We start from the raw sequence: 14214 nt of genomic DNA on the forward strand, positions 1-14214 counted from the left end.
TGAGAGAGCAACAGTGGCCGTATCCTAGCCTCTGTCTCAGAACAGAGAGATCACAGTCTGCTCTCCACTGAGCTCTCCTGGCCACTTTAACTCTGTTTCTGTTGGTGCTGCTAAAAACCCTGCAGCTTCCCAGGTTGTGCGTCCCCCAGCTGCTCTCCCAGCCCTTGCTTCCAGGGCCCGGTGTCTCCATCCTTCTGACACTGCCAGCCGCCCCCGGTTTCTGCGCGTGCTCCCAAGCTCCCTGTTTCAGTGTGGTTTGCATGTGCGTTCTGGAGGGCCAGTTTTCAGTCTGGTCGTGTGCGCGCTCCCAAGCTCCCTGTTTTCAGTGTGGTTTGCATGTGTGTTCTGGAGGGCCAGTTTTCAGTCTGGTCGTGTGCACGCTCCCAAGCTCCCTGTTCTCAGTGTGGTTTGCATGTGTGTTCTGGAGGGCCAGTTTTCAGTCTGGTCGTGTGCGCGCTCCCAAGTTCCCGGTTTTAGTCGGGTTGCAGTGTGCACTCAGGAGCTCCGGTTTTCAGTTTGGACACATGCCTGCGCTCCCAAGCTCCCAGTATCAGTCCGGTTCCAGTGAGCGCTCCGAAGTTCCGGCTTTCAGTCTGGTCGCGCGTCCCGGGCTCACAGTCTCAGTCTGCTCTCTCTCGCGGGTGCCCTCCCGAGTCCGCCTGCTCCCCTGTGCAGGTGGCTACCGCTTCCTGGCACCCGAACGCAGCGGCTCCCTCCACCTTCCGTTTATCTTCTGATATCTGTGCGTGGTTTCTTGGCTCCCCACTTCGTACCTCAATACTCAGCACTAGAGATGTTCATTTGTAGAGATCCAGATGTATCTTCCTGCGTCTCAGGCTGATTCTGTGGATGTTCAGGCTGGTCTGGTACCTCTCCAGCTCGATTCAGGGGACCAGCTGAAAAAGGGGTCCCCTACTCCTCCGCAATCTTTTCTCCCTCCTCTTAATTTCTATTTTATTATGAAATAAAATATTTCATACATACAAAAGTGTATACTGTACAAGAAATAAAGTGTAATAATATAGGTGCCAATGTAGAGACCACCCACCTTAAAAAGTAGAGGATGGAAGACTTTTAAAGACCCAAATACCTCTCCTGATCCTATTTCTCTCCTGTTCTCCCATGGGAAACCACTATTTAGAATTTTGTGTTTAACTGCATACTTATGTATCCCAAAACAATATTGTGGATCTTATGAAAAGTTTCAATCTTTACGTAAATGGGCGCATATTGTATGTATTCTTCTCTGATTTGCTTTTACATTCACATTTTTTGAAGTTAGGAAATTGAGGTATAATTTATATACAATAAAATTTACCTTTTGAAGTGTATAGTTCAGATGGGTTTTGATAAAGGTATGTACCTGCATGATAACCCCACAATTAAGATGAATAACATTTTCATCTCTTCATAAAGTTTCCTTGTATTCCTAGTAGTCAGTCCCTTCCCCAACCCCAAATTCCTGGCAACCATTGATATGTTTTCTGTCACTATTTTTTTTTTTTTGCCTTTCCAGAATGTCCTATAAATGGAATTTTATGGCATGAAGTTTTCTTTTTTCAGTTTTATTGAGATGTAATTGACATATAGAACTGTATAAGCTTAAGGTGTGTAGCATAATGATTTGACTTACATATATTGTGAAATAATTACTACATTAAGTTTTTTAACATCCATCATCCCATATGGATACAGAAAAAAAAGGAAAAAAAATTTATCATGTGATAAGATGTTCTTAGGATTTACTCTTAATTTTTATGTATATGATACAGCAGTGTTAACTATAGTCATCATGTTGTACGTTACATCCCTAGTATTTACTTATAATTGGAAGTTTGTAATTTTTTACCACCTCTAGCCAGTCCTCCCCAACCCCTGCCTCTGGTAACCACAGTCTGATCTCTTTTTCTGTGGCTTTTTCTTTTTTAAATTAGATTGAACATATCAAATAGATCCTATTTGATCTTTCTGTCTGAATATTTCACTTAACATAATGTTCTCCATGTCCATCCATGTTGCTGCAAATGGCAGGATTTCCTTCTTTTCTGTGGCTGAATAATATTCTGTCACATGTATGTACCACAACTCCTTTGTCCATTCATCCATCAGCGGACACTTATGTTGTCTCCATGTCTCGGCCGTTGTAAATAATGCTGCAGCCAACATAGCGGTACAGATACATGGTGTTTTCATTTCCTTTGACTACATTCCCAGAGTAGAATTGTTGGATCATATTGTAGTTCAATTTTTAATTTTTTGAGGAACTTCCACGATGTTTTCCATAGTGGCCATACCAATTTACTTTCCCATGATGCCCAAGGGCTCCCTTTTCTCTGTATCCTCGCCAGCATTTGTTATCTCGTCATTTTGGTGATAGCCATTCTGATCGGTGTGAAGTGATATCTCATTGTGGTTTCGATTTGCATTTCCTTGATGATTAGCGATGTTCAGCATCCTTTCACGTACCTGTTGGCCATTTGCATATCTTCTTTGGAAAAATGTCTGTTTAGGTCCTTTGACCATTTTTAAATTTGATTTTTTTTTTTTTGCTATTGAGTTTATGGGTTCTTTATATATTTTTAATTTTAACCCCTTATTAGATATATGGTTTGCAAGCATTTTTTCCCATTCCATAGGCTGTCATTTCATTTTGTTGTTTTTTTTTTTTTTTTGCTGTAAAGTTTTTAAATTTGATGTAATCCTGCTTGTTTATTTCTTATTTTGTTGCTTGTGATTTAGGTGTCGTACCTAAAAAAATCATTGCCAAGACTCATGTCAAGTATATTTTTCCTGTGTTTTTTCTAGGCGTTTTATGGTTTCCAGTTTTACATTTAAATCTTTAATCTGTTTCAAGTTAATCTTTGTGAGTGGTGTAAGATAAGGGTCTAGTTCTGTTCTTTGGGTCTAAATTCCATATCCAGTTTTCCTAGGACCATTTATTGAAGAGACCATCTTTTTTCCATTGAGTATTCTTAGCTCCCTTTTCAAATATTAGTTAACTGCATATGCATGGGTTTATTTCTGGACTCCAGATTCTGTTCTTTCTGTGCATCTGATTTTATGCCAGTACCATACAGTTTTGATTACTATAGGTTTATAACATAGCTTGAAATCAGGAAGTGCCATACCTCTCATTTTGCTGTTCTTTCTCAGGATTGTTTTGGCTATTAAGGGTCTTTTGTGGTTCCATATACATTTTAGGATCGGGGCAGCTGGGTGGCATAGCCAGTTAAGCATCATTGGTTTCCGCTCAGGTCTGATCTCAGGGTCTTGAGATCAAGCCCCGTGTGTGTGTCAGGGGGGTCTGTGCTCAGCAGGGTGTCTGCTTGGGTTCCTCTCTCCTTCCTCTGCCTCTCCCCACTATGCTCTCTCTCTCTTTCACTGAAATAAATAAATCTTTTAAAAAATTTTAGGATTGATTTTTCTACTTCTGTAAAAAATGTCATTGGAATCTTGATAGAGATTGCATTGAATCTATAGATAGCTTTTTGTAGTTTTCACATTTTAACTACATTAATTTTTCTAATCCATGAACACAGGATGCATTTCCACTTATTTGATTTGTGTATGTTAATTTTGTGTCCTGGAACTTTACTAAATTTATTGATTAGTTCTAACAGTTTTTCATGGAATTTTCAGTATTTTCTATATATAAAATAATGTCTGTGCAAATGGAGACGATTTTGCGCCTTCCTTTCCGATTTTGATGACTTTCTTTTTCTTGCCTGATTGCTCTGGCTTAGACTTCCTATGTTATGTTGAGTGGGCGTGGTGCGAGTGTGCATCCTTTTCTTGTTCCCGATCTTAGAGAAAAAGCTTTCAGCCTTTCATCATTGCGTATGAGGTTAGCTGTGAGCTTGTCATATATGGCCTTTATAATGTTGAGGTAATTTCTTTGTATACCTAATTTGTAAGAGTTTTTATTGTATTTCAATATTGAATTTTGTCAAATGCTTTTTCTGCATCTGTTGAGATGATCATATGATCTTTTCTTTCATTCTTTCAATCATGTATCACGTTGATTGATTTGTCAGTGTTGAAACATCCTTGCATCCTAGGGATAAATCCCATTTGGTCATGGTGAATGACCCTTTTAATGTGCTGTTGAAGTCAGTTTGCTAGTATTTTGAGAATTTTTGCATCTTAATTCATCAGGGATATTTGTCTATGGTTTTCTTTCTTTTCCGGTAGTATCCTTTTCAGGTTTTGGTATCGGGGTAATTTTGGCCTCATAAAATAAGTTTGGGAATGTTTCCTACTCTTTGATTTTTTGGGAAGAGTTGAGAAGGGATTGGTATTAATTCAGATGCTTGCTAAAATTCGCCAGTGAAGTCATCTGGTCCTGGGCAGTGAGTGAATCTATGACTTAAATTCCCCGTCGTAGCTGGACAGCAGGATGGCCCCAGAGCCTGCAGGGCTCATTGTTTGAGTAACAAATCAGGCAAGACTGTGCACTGAATTCCCTGCCCAGGCAGGGCCACTGTGCTGCTCCACAGATGGGGAAAGCCATGGGCTGTGCTCTTTGTTCAAGTGCCACTGTGAGCAGGGCTGTGAGGTGGGCTGTATAGCTTCCTGTGTGTTGTGGTTTGGTTTCCTGGGGGTGGGGGGTGGGGCAGAGAGGTGGGGCTGAAGGCCTTAATCAGCCATGGACTGGGCTATGAATTAGTTTCCCTGGCAGGAGGGAATAAGAGAACCCATCCCAAGGCTGGAAAGGCTCTTTGTTTACAGTCTTGACTCAAGCCAACCCGTGGCAAGAATGGTGCTTTGCTTTTCAGATGACCAGCTCTGCCCTCTACTTTCTGCTCAAGCATTGCTGGGTTAAGCAGCTTTCAGGAGTTCTAGGCAGGCTTTTTAGTCAGGTGAGGCCAGGAGCTACACTCAGAAGTGAGCTGGGCTATGAATTATGTCTTGTGCCTGGGAGGGTCAGGAGGACCAGCTCTAAGCTTTCCAGGAGCTTCTGATCAGGCTTTCTGGTTGGGGGTGGGGTGCTGGGAGCTCCACTGAGGTGTGAGCTGGGCTATCAGCTCTCCTGCCTGTGCGAAGCTGGAGAAACCTCCAAGCCTGGTAAGGCTCTTTGTTTGTGGTCTTAAGTCGACCCACTCCCCATGCGCCCAGGTTGAACGGTGTGACTGGTTTTGCTCTGTGGATGACCAGCTCTGCTTGCTTTACTTTCTACCATTGCTGGGCTGTGCAACTTCCAGCTGTTCTCAATCACGTTTTCTGATGGAAAGAGGCCTGGAGTTACACGAGGTAGTGGGCGGGGCTATGAATTAGTTTTCCTGCCTGGGAAAGGTAGGCAGGGCCAGCTCCAAGGAGCCTCTCAGGTGCTCCCAATCAGGCTTTCTGAGCCGGAGGGGCCAGGCGCTTCACCCGTGAATTAGCTCCCCTGCCTGTGCAAAGCAGGGGAACCCTCCAAGCCTGTGGTCTTTATTCAAGCTGACCTACTCCCCAAGTTCTCTGGCCAAACACTACCACAGGTTTCGCTCTGTGGATGACCAGCTCTGCCTGGGATAATCCCCTGCCCTAGCATTGCCGGACTAAGCAGCTTCCAGGTGTTCCCAGTATGGCATTCCAGTTGGGAGGGGTCAGGGAGTGACGTTCAGCAGTGGGTGGGACTATGAATTAGCTCTCCAGGTGTTCTGGCATTCTGGTCAGGCCGGACTGGGAGCTACACTCAGCAAAAGGCAAGGCTGTCACCCAGCTCTCTCCCGCCTTGGTGGGGGCAGCTCAGGCACCAGGGCCGGCAGGCCTCTTCATCTGAGGACCTGAATCAGGCAGACCTGCACCCTCCTAAATTCCCTGGTCAGACTGTGCCACCACCTTGGCTCCCTGGATGAACAAAGATGCTGGTTTGGTATCACGACTTGGGGGCTGCAGGTAGGGACTCGGTCTGCTAAGATCAGAGTGCTTGTTGTTGGAAGCCTCTCCCACCTTCTCTGATTCCCAGTGGTCAAGATCTGTAGGTTTGCCCACAATCCCTGTGGGATGAGACTGGAGTTGGGGGGGGAGGGTTCCAAAAAAATGACCCACTCTGCTGGGGGAGCTAGATGTCTACCCTAGGCTCTCTTTTCCTGCTGGAGAAACCAGAGGCTCAGGGGAGACCTCTCCGCATGGTGCTTGCTGTCCTGGCCTGGGGGAGGGGCAACAGTCAAGGATAGGCGCTTCTCTTACACGTTGGATGCAGTCTGTCTTTGTCTCTGTGACGCAGGAGAGAGCTTCAGCCTCGCTCTGCTCTCAGATTCTAGGATTCTCTTAGTGGTGTCTTCTTGTGAGGGGAAGTGAAGTCAGAAATGCTCTATGTCACCATATTGGTGACATCACTCCTTCCATCTAAAGTCTTTTGTATTAGGCTTTTTTTGACTTAGCATACCACATTTGCAAATAGTTCTTTTGTGATCTTGCTTCATTTCTTTAAAAAAAATTTTTTTTTAGAGATTTCATTTATTTATTTGACACAGAGAGATAGTGAGAGAGAGATAGAGCACAATCGGGGGAGAGGGAGAAGCAGACTTCCGACTGAGCCAGGAGCCTGACACAGCTGGATCCCAGGACCCTGGGATCATGACCTGAGCTGAAGGCAGCTGCTTAACCGAACGAGCCACCCAGGTGCCCCTTTTGCTTCATTTCTATTGGAAAAGTATCTGGAAGTAAATTTCCTGGGTCATATGATCAGTATGTGTTTAAATTTAGAGGAAAAGACCAAAATGGTTTCTGTGCCGTTTTGCAACCCTGCCGGCAGTGGGCAGGACCATTTCCAGATGTTCAGCCTCCTCGCTGGGGTCGTGATGTTTTAGTTGAGGCGTTCTGCTGGCTCTGCAGCAGCGTCCCTTTAAGGTTTGAGTTTTTATTTCCTTGATGACAACATCGAGATCTTGCTATGAGTTTATTGGTTATTTGTGATTTTTCTTTGGTGAAATGTTCAAATTTTTAATTTTCTCCCAGTCTATCACTTGTCTTTTCATTTTATCTTTCTAAGAGAAAAATTTTCTAATTTTGAGATAGTCCAGTTTATCTTTTTTCTTTTTGTGCTTTTTGTATTTTATTGAAAAAATTCTTTAACTTAAGGTCACCGTAATTTTCTCCTGTGTTTTCTTTTAGGACTTTTATAATTTTACCCTTTATGTACAGGTCTGTCATCCATTTAGAGATAATTTTTATGTGGTGGGAGATAATGGCAAAGGTTCATTTTTTTGCATGTTTGATATTCTGGCAACACTTGTCAAAAGTCAGTTGATCATATATACTATATGTGGGTCCGTTTTGAAATCATGGTTTGATTCCATTGATTTATAGGTCTGTCTTTATGCAAATAACATACTATTTTGATTACTGTAGCTTTATATAGTAAATTAGGTAGTGTAAGTCTCCTTCCTCCTTCCCTCCCTTTCCCTCCCTCCCTCCAGAATTCTTGGCTATTCAGGTCCATTGCTTTTACTCATAAATTATAGAATCAACTCATCACTATTTAAAAGTGTCCTGCTTTAATTTTGATTGGAATTACATCAAATCTGGGGAGATCACCTGGGGAGAATTGACATTTTAATATTGAGTCATTCAACCATGAGCATGATGTCTTTCCCCATTAATTTGTCACCAATAACTTGTATTTTTTTAGTGTGTTCTTACATGCTTTTGTTAAATGTATCCTTCATATTTCATGTTTTTTGATATAATTATATAGATGGTTTTGCAAGACTTGTTTTTTTTAAAGATGTACTTAGTTTAGAGAGAGAGAGAGCAAGCACGAGAACATGTGGGAGAGGGAGAGGGAGAGAGTGTGAAGCAGGCTCCATGCTGAGTGTGGAGCCTGATGTGGGGCTCAATCTCATGACCCCAAGATCACAACCTGAGCCGACCAAGAGTTGGATGGTCAACTCACTGTGCCACCCAAGTGCCCTGAGATTTCAGTTTTTAATTGTTTGTTGATAGAACTAGATTGATTTTGTATGTTGACCTTTTATCTTGTGACCTTGTTAAATCACTTCTTGAGTTCAAGTAACTTCTGTAGTTTTTCAGAGTATTATACATGCAGGGTCATGTTAATGCAAATAAAGATGATTTTACTGTGTTATTCTCAGATATTATTACTTTCAGTTCTTTTTCTTGTATTATTGTACTGGCTATGACTTCCAGTGTAGTAATGAATAAAAATAGAGTGGATATCCTTGACTCCTTTCCAATCTTAGGGGCAGAAACATTCATTTTTTTAAATCATTAAATATGATATTTGTAGATTTTTCACAGATGCCCTTTATCAGTTGAGGATATTCCCTTCTTATTCTAGAGTGTTGAGAGTGTTTCTCATCAGGAGATAGTGAGTTTTTAAATGTCTTTATGCATCCAGTGAGACGAGCATATGGATTTACCTTTTGGCTTTGTTGATGTGTTTCATTATTATTATTTTTTTTTGATGAACCAACCCTGTAGACCTGAGATAAAACCCATTTATTCATGATTTATTACCCTTTTTACATATTGGTGGATTCAGTTTGCTAATATTTTGTTGAGGTTTTGTATCTATGTTCCTATTTCTTCTTGACTGAGCTTTCAGTTTTTTTTTGTCTTTCAAGGAATTTGTTGAATTTAAATAAGTTGGTAATTATTATTAATATTTCCTTATTATTCATTTAATGTGCACAGAGTCAGGGGGTTGTATCCCTTTCCCATTCCTCATAGTGGTCATCTGTATCTCCTTTCCTTTTTTTCCCTTAATCAGTCTGGTAGACTTTTGTTGATTTTATCGATCTTTTTAAGAAATTAGTAGTTTCATTAGTTTCTCTCTTTTACCTGTTAATCTGTTTGATTGAGTTTTGCTCTTTAGTGTTTCTTTCCATCTGCTTATTTTGGGTTTAATTTGCTTTTCTTTTTCCAACTTTAGATCATTAATCTGAAACCTTTCTTTTTCAGTAAAAGCTTTGAATGCTATAAATTTCTAAACATTGCTTTAGGTGCATACCAGAAGACTTATTGTTTTGTTTTTCCAATTTCATTGAGTTTAGGGGTGGGGTTTTCTCATCGTTCTGTCCGCACCCCACTGACAGACCACTTCTGCCTCCTCCTACTCAGTGCAGGTACTAGAGCATAGGGGTTTCCTGCCTCAGAGACAGACAGCTTTTGCTTCTTGTTCTCGAAATGTTTAATAATGAGGTCATGGGCAGGTTTTTTTGTCTGTCTTCAGCAGCCGCTAGTCGTGACCTTGTCCTGATGAGCCAGGATTGAATATCGGCTTCTCTAGTACAATTGCTCCACTCTCAGGTGTTGGCAGCTTTTTCATGTCTGTGTCCCCAGAAGGACTTTCTTAGGTTTCCCGTCTTTGTGAGCATGTGGTGGATACGTAGGGAAGAAATGGCAGGTGGGTGCAGATGCAGCCTGTGACTGGGACCCCAAGACTGTCACAGTATTTCACACTTTGCCTTTAATGATTTCTTATCATTTTAGTTGTTTTCTATTTAACGGCTTTTGTAACAGCTCTCCCTTCTTTCTGTGCTCTGCCAAAGGTGAGAGTTTGTGTGTCCCTTGTCTCCTCAAAGAGCCTGCTACTCTTTGCAGTTTACTTCACTTGGTTATCTTGTGACATCAGCTCTCTGATGGTCTAAAAAAAATTAATGATTTTGTAGATTGTTTTTTTTCTCATTGTTTAGGGTGGGAGTGACATTTTCTTGTGGCTTTCTACGTCTTAAGCAGAAGTAAAAGCCTCCAAAATTTTATATTTGAGATTCATTCTTATTGATGCTAGAAGATGCAGTCTCCTTTTCATGAATATTTCAGGTTTCTTTTTTTCCCTTTCTGTTATAAGTAATGCTATTACAAACTTTATCTTAAATGTCTCCTGGTGTACCTGTGCAAGCATTTCTCTCAGACATAAACTTAGGAAAGGACTTGCTCAGTCACTTGGTACGTGTTTGGCTTTTTACATTAAATTTTTTGTTTTTTTAAAGATTTTATTTATTTATCTGAGAGGGAGACTGAGCACAGGCAGGTGGAGAGTCAGAAGGAGAGGGAGAGAGACAAGCAGACTCCCCACTGAGTGTGGAGCCTGATGTGGGACTTGATCCCAGGGCCCTGAGATCACGACCTGAGCCGAAGGCAGACACTTAACAGACTGAGCCACCCAGGTTCCCCATATATTGAAGTTTTTAATCCACTTCGAATTTTGTTTTTTGAGTACATAGAATGTAAAGTAAGGGTTTAATAAGATTTTTCCACTCATGGATAACCTGATGTCCCTGTACTATATAGTGAGTAGTCCGTTCTTCCCCCACTGGTCTGCAGTACCACCTTTGCAAAGGATCAACTATTTGCATTTGAGTTTATTTCTAGTCTTTCTATTATGGTTTATTTTTCTATTCGTTTCTCTGTGATAATACCATACTATAGCTTTATGAAAAGTTTTGTCAAATAGGGCAAGTCTCCGTCTTTTGTACCTCTTGGTTTTTCCTTAGGAATGTCTTGGCTATTCTTGACCTTTTGTTCTTAAAAATTTAGAATTATCTTGTTAATTTATAAAAGGATCTCTACTGAACATGAATAATTAGAATTTTTTGAAAATAAGAAAGAATTGATATTTTTAATTCTTTTTTATTGTGTTCAGTCAGCCACTGTATAGTACATCATTAGTTTTTGAAGAACTGATATTTTTATAATACTGAGTATTCCTTGCCACAAAAAAAATCTCTCTCTCCATTTATTTAGTGGTCTTCTTTAATTTTTTGAAATATGAGGGGGCTAATGTCCATAGAGGGCTAGCACATTTCTCATTAGTTTATTCCTAGGTATTTTACAGTTCTTGTTGCTATTGAAATAATATTTTATTTTATTTATTTTTTATTTTTTAAAGATTTTATTTATTTATTTGACAGAGAAGCAGCGAGAGAGGGAACACAAGCAGGGGGAGTGGGGGAGGGAGAAGCAGGCTTCCCGCTGAGCAGGGAGCCCGATGCAGGGCTCAATCCCAGAATGCTGGGACCATGACCTGAGCCGAAGGCAGATGCTTAACGACTGAGCCACCCAGGTGCCCCTGAAATAACATTTTAAAAATATTCTTACTCTTATATTTTGACTGATGAAAAATGGAATTGATTTTTTTTCATGTTGATCTTACCTCTAGAAATTTAGCTAAATTCTCTTAAAATAATTTGTTAGTATTTGGGGGTTTGAAATGTAAATAATATCATCTATGAATAATAACAATTATTTTATTTCCAATTATGACACCATATGTTTCTTTTTCTTTGTTTTCTGTGTTAGGGTGTCCAGTACAAGGCTAAGTAGAAATGATGATAGATGTTGCCTTCTTTTGTCTCTAATTTTAAAGGAAATACTTGTAGTGTTTCACCAATGTTTACTGTGGGTTTTTGTTTTTTGTGGGTTTTTTGGGTAGATTCCTTTATTTTAGAGAAGTTCCATTTTTCTGTCCAGTTTATTAAGAGCATTTGACTGCCTGGAAGAATTTTATATATATTTTTTCCTATTTTCTCTGTTAATCTTATAATTTACATTAATACATCTTATAAAATTAAACCACTTTCACTTTTAGAATAAATCTAATTCAAAATTGGTATCTCACATATTTTATTCATCGTTAGGGTAAGTTTGCCTTCACTTTGGAGGAGGTTCATTCATATTTATGGTGAAGACTGGCATGTAATTTTCTTGTACTTTTCTTGCTCTTTGTTTTCAAACTTATATTAGTTCATTAAGTGGATTGGAGAGTCGTCTTTTTTGTTTTTTTCCTTCTCCCTGGAAGAATTTGTAAGAGGAAAATTATCCATTTCTTGAAAGCGTGTCAGATCACATCTAAAACTTGTGCCTCTAGGCCTGGTATTGTCTTTGTGAGATCATTTTCTTATATATTCATTTTTTTAAACTTTTTACTTTGAAATATAATGATTTACGAGAGGTTTCACAGAAATGTGTAGGGAAATCCTGTGTGTGTTTCCCCTAGCCTCCCACAAGATACTGACATTGGTACAAGCTATAGGGTTTGTTCAGATTTCACCAAGTTATCTAAGCACTCATCCACGTGTTTGCGTGTGTGTTGCTCTCTGCAGTTTTATCCTGAGCGTAGCTTGTGGAACGGCCACTGTAATGACGATGGTGAACAATACCATCGCCATAGGAATCCCTTCTGTCACTCCTAGCTGCACCCATCCTTTCTCTCCTTCCCTGCCTCCTGGCATCAGGAATCTGTTCTCCAGCTCTGTTATGTTATTTCCTGAATGTGACACAAATGAAATCATGCAGTATGTATCCTTTTGAGATTGGCTTTTTATACTTGGTGTAATTTTCTTGAGGTTCATTCAAGTTGTGTGTATCTGTAGTTCATTTCTTACTGCTGAGTAGTGCTTCATGGTATGGACACACCACGGTTTCTTGAACAGTTCACTAACCGAGGAACATTTGAGTTTCCAGTATTTGGCTACTCAAAAAAAGGCTGTTATCAAATTAACTGCACATGGTTAAAATTTATTTTGAAATTTATTTATTCTGTGATTTTAGAGAAGGTTTAGAGAAAATTGTTTCGAAGATAATAGTGTATCTTGCTAATGTACTTCTAACATCTCTGCCCTAAGCCTAGGAACTTCATCCCTGAAAGCCTCATAGTGGTTTGAACTGTGTTAAAGGGTATTGTTATTAAATTCCTCCAGCTTCGTTTAAGTACTGAAAAATAAGCCGCTATGAACATTCGTGTGCAAATTTCTGCATGAAATAACTCTTCATTCACAGGGTTAAATGCTGAGGGAAGATTTTAAACTACTAATTTCTTTAACTGTTATAGAACTATTCTGAATATTTCTTCTCAAGTTAGCTTTTTTTGGCAGGTTATATTTTTTTCTAGGAATTTGTTAATCTTGTTTAATTTTATTAAATTTATTAGCAAAAAGTTCATAGTATTCACTTATTACCTTTACAGTCCTTTCTGTTTCAATGGTTATTTATATCTACTTTTTAATTCCTAAGATGTTTATTCTTTTTTTCTTGGTAAATCTCATCAGAGGATGGTTTTAAAGAACCAGCTCTTGGCTTCGTGGATTTTTTTTTCTGTGTAAGCAATATGTCAGACATCTCAACTTAGGGAAATAAAAGACTTTTTTTTTTTTTTTTTTTTTGGTCTTCCGTTGTTGTTGTTGTTTGTTTTTTGAAAATTTGTCCAGTTAAAGTCTTCCACTGCTCCTGGACAGAAATTCAGACAAGCCACATAAGTTTGGGTTTTTCAACTATTGATATTTTGGGGCAGGTAGTTCTTGAATGTGGGGGCATGTCCTGTGCACTGGAGTATGGATAGCAGCCAGCTGGCCTCTACCTACCAGTTGTAACAACCACACATGTCTGCAGACATTGTTAAATGTCCCCTGAGGGACAAAATTGCTTGTAGTCGAGAACATCTGCCATGACTTTTATGTTCAATGTGTTAAAGTTCTAGAATCACATTTTTTTTAAACATTTAAGTTGAATGCTTAGCTCATGAATTTTCAACCCTTTTCATTTTATAATACAAAGTACTTCCGTTTTATTTTTGTTTTAGTTGTCAGGAAATTCAGTGAAATTTATTGCCTAATTGTTCTAATTAATGAATATCAGATATTTTGTTTCCTTTCTATGCTCTTTATAATTGAATTGCTTTTATTTGAATTTTTTTTTCTTTTACTTTCTTTTAATCTTGTAGATGACTTCTGGCCTTCCCAAAATAGTATTGAGGAATACATACTTATAATACATCAGTGATTTTATTCATGGGTCATCTGTTTTGGGTTAAAAAAAAATGTGAGGTAATATGGATTTAGGACTCACTTCAAACAAAGAAGGAGGGGAAAGAGGAGGAAGAATGGGAGGGAACAATAAACTGAAGAAGGATGGTATTTTAAGTCTGCTGGTCTCCCATTTGTAAGTTTCTATATGCATCAGAGCTACATAGAAGAAAGGCTGGATTTAGTTTGATCCCCCCCAAAAAAATTTAGGAGTTAACCTGGTGCGGCAGATGACTGCTGGTCTCCTTACTTGATGGAGATGAAAAGTAATAGTTCAACCATCACAGATGAGGTGTTCCCGCCTCTTACTGGTATTCCATGGAAGACTTATGAAGTGTGCAGTGTCTGGGTTTGGGGGCTGGCTGTGACGGGCTTCCCTGCTCAAAGTCTGTAAGACTCTGAGCCTGATAGGACACAAGTGTGCAAATCTTCCCACTTCCTACTCATTCCCTTTCATAAGGCATGT

The 14214-nt window shown here is 39.6% G+C and overlaps 1 long non-coding RNA gene across 2 annotated transcripts in view; it reads left to right on the top strand.

The window, feature by feature from the left end:
• The window catches only part of LOC148110027 (uncharacterized), an 89916-nt gene that overhangs the window by 28662 nt on the left and 47040 nt on the right, over positions 1–14214 (top strand). The window contains exon 1 of one of the 2 annotated variants that reach the window (XR_015724343.1): positions 5619–5877. The exons of the other annotated variant lie outside the window; for it this stretch is intronic. This is a non-coding gene — a long non-coding RNA (uncharacterized LOC148110027). Of the gene's footprint in view, positions 1–5618; positions 5878–14214 lie in introns of those variants that run through there. 2 annotated transcript variants of the gene reach the window in all.

The sequence above is a fragment of the Ursus americanus genome, chromosome 5 (assembly GCF_024610735.1).
Source record: "Ursus americanus isolate L20-20 chromosome 5, mUrsAme1.1.p, whole genome shotgun sequence".
NCBI lineage: Eukaryota > Metazoa > Chordata > Mammalia > Carnivora > Ursidae > Ursus > Ursus americanus.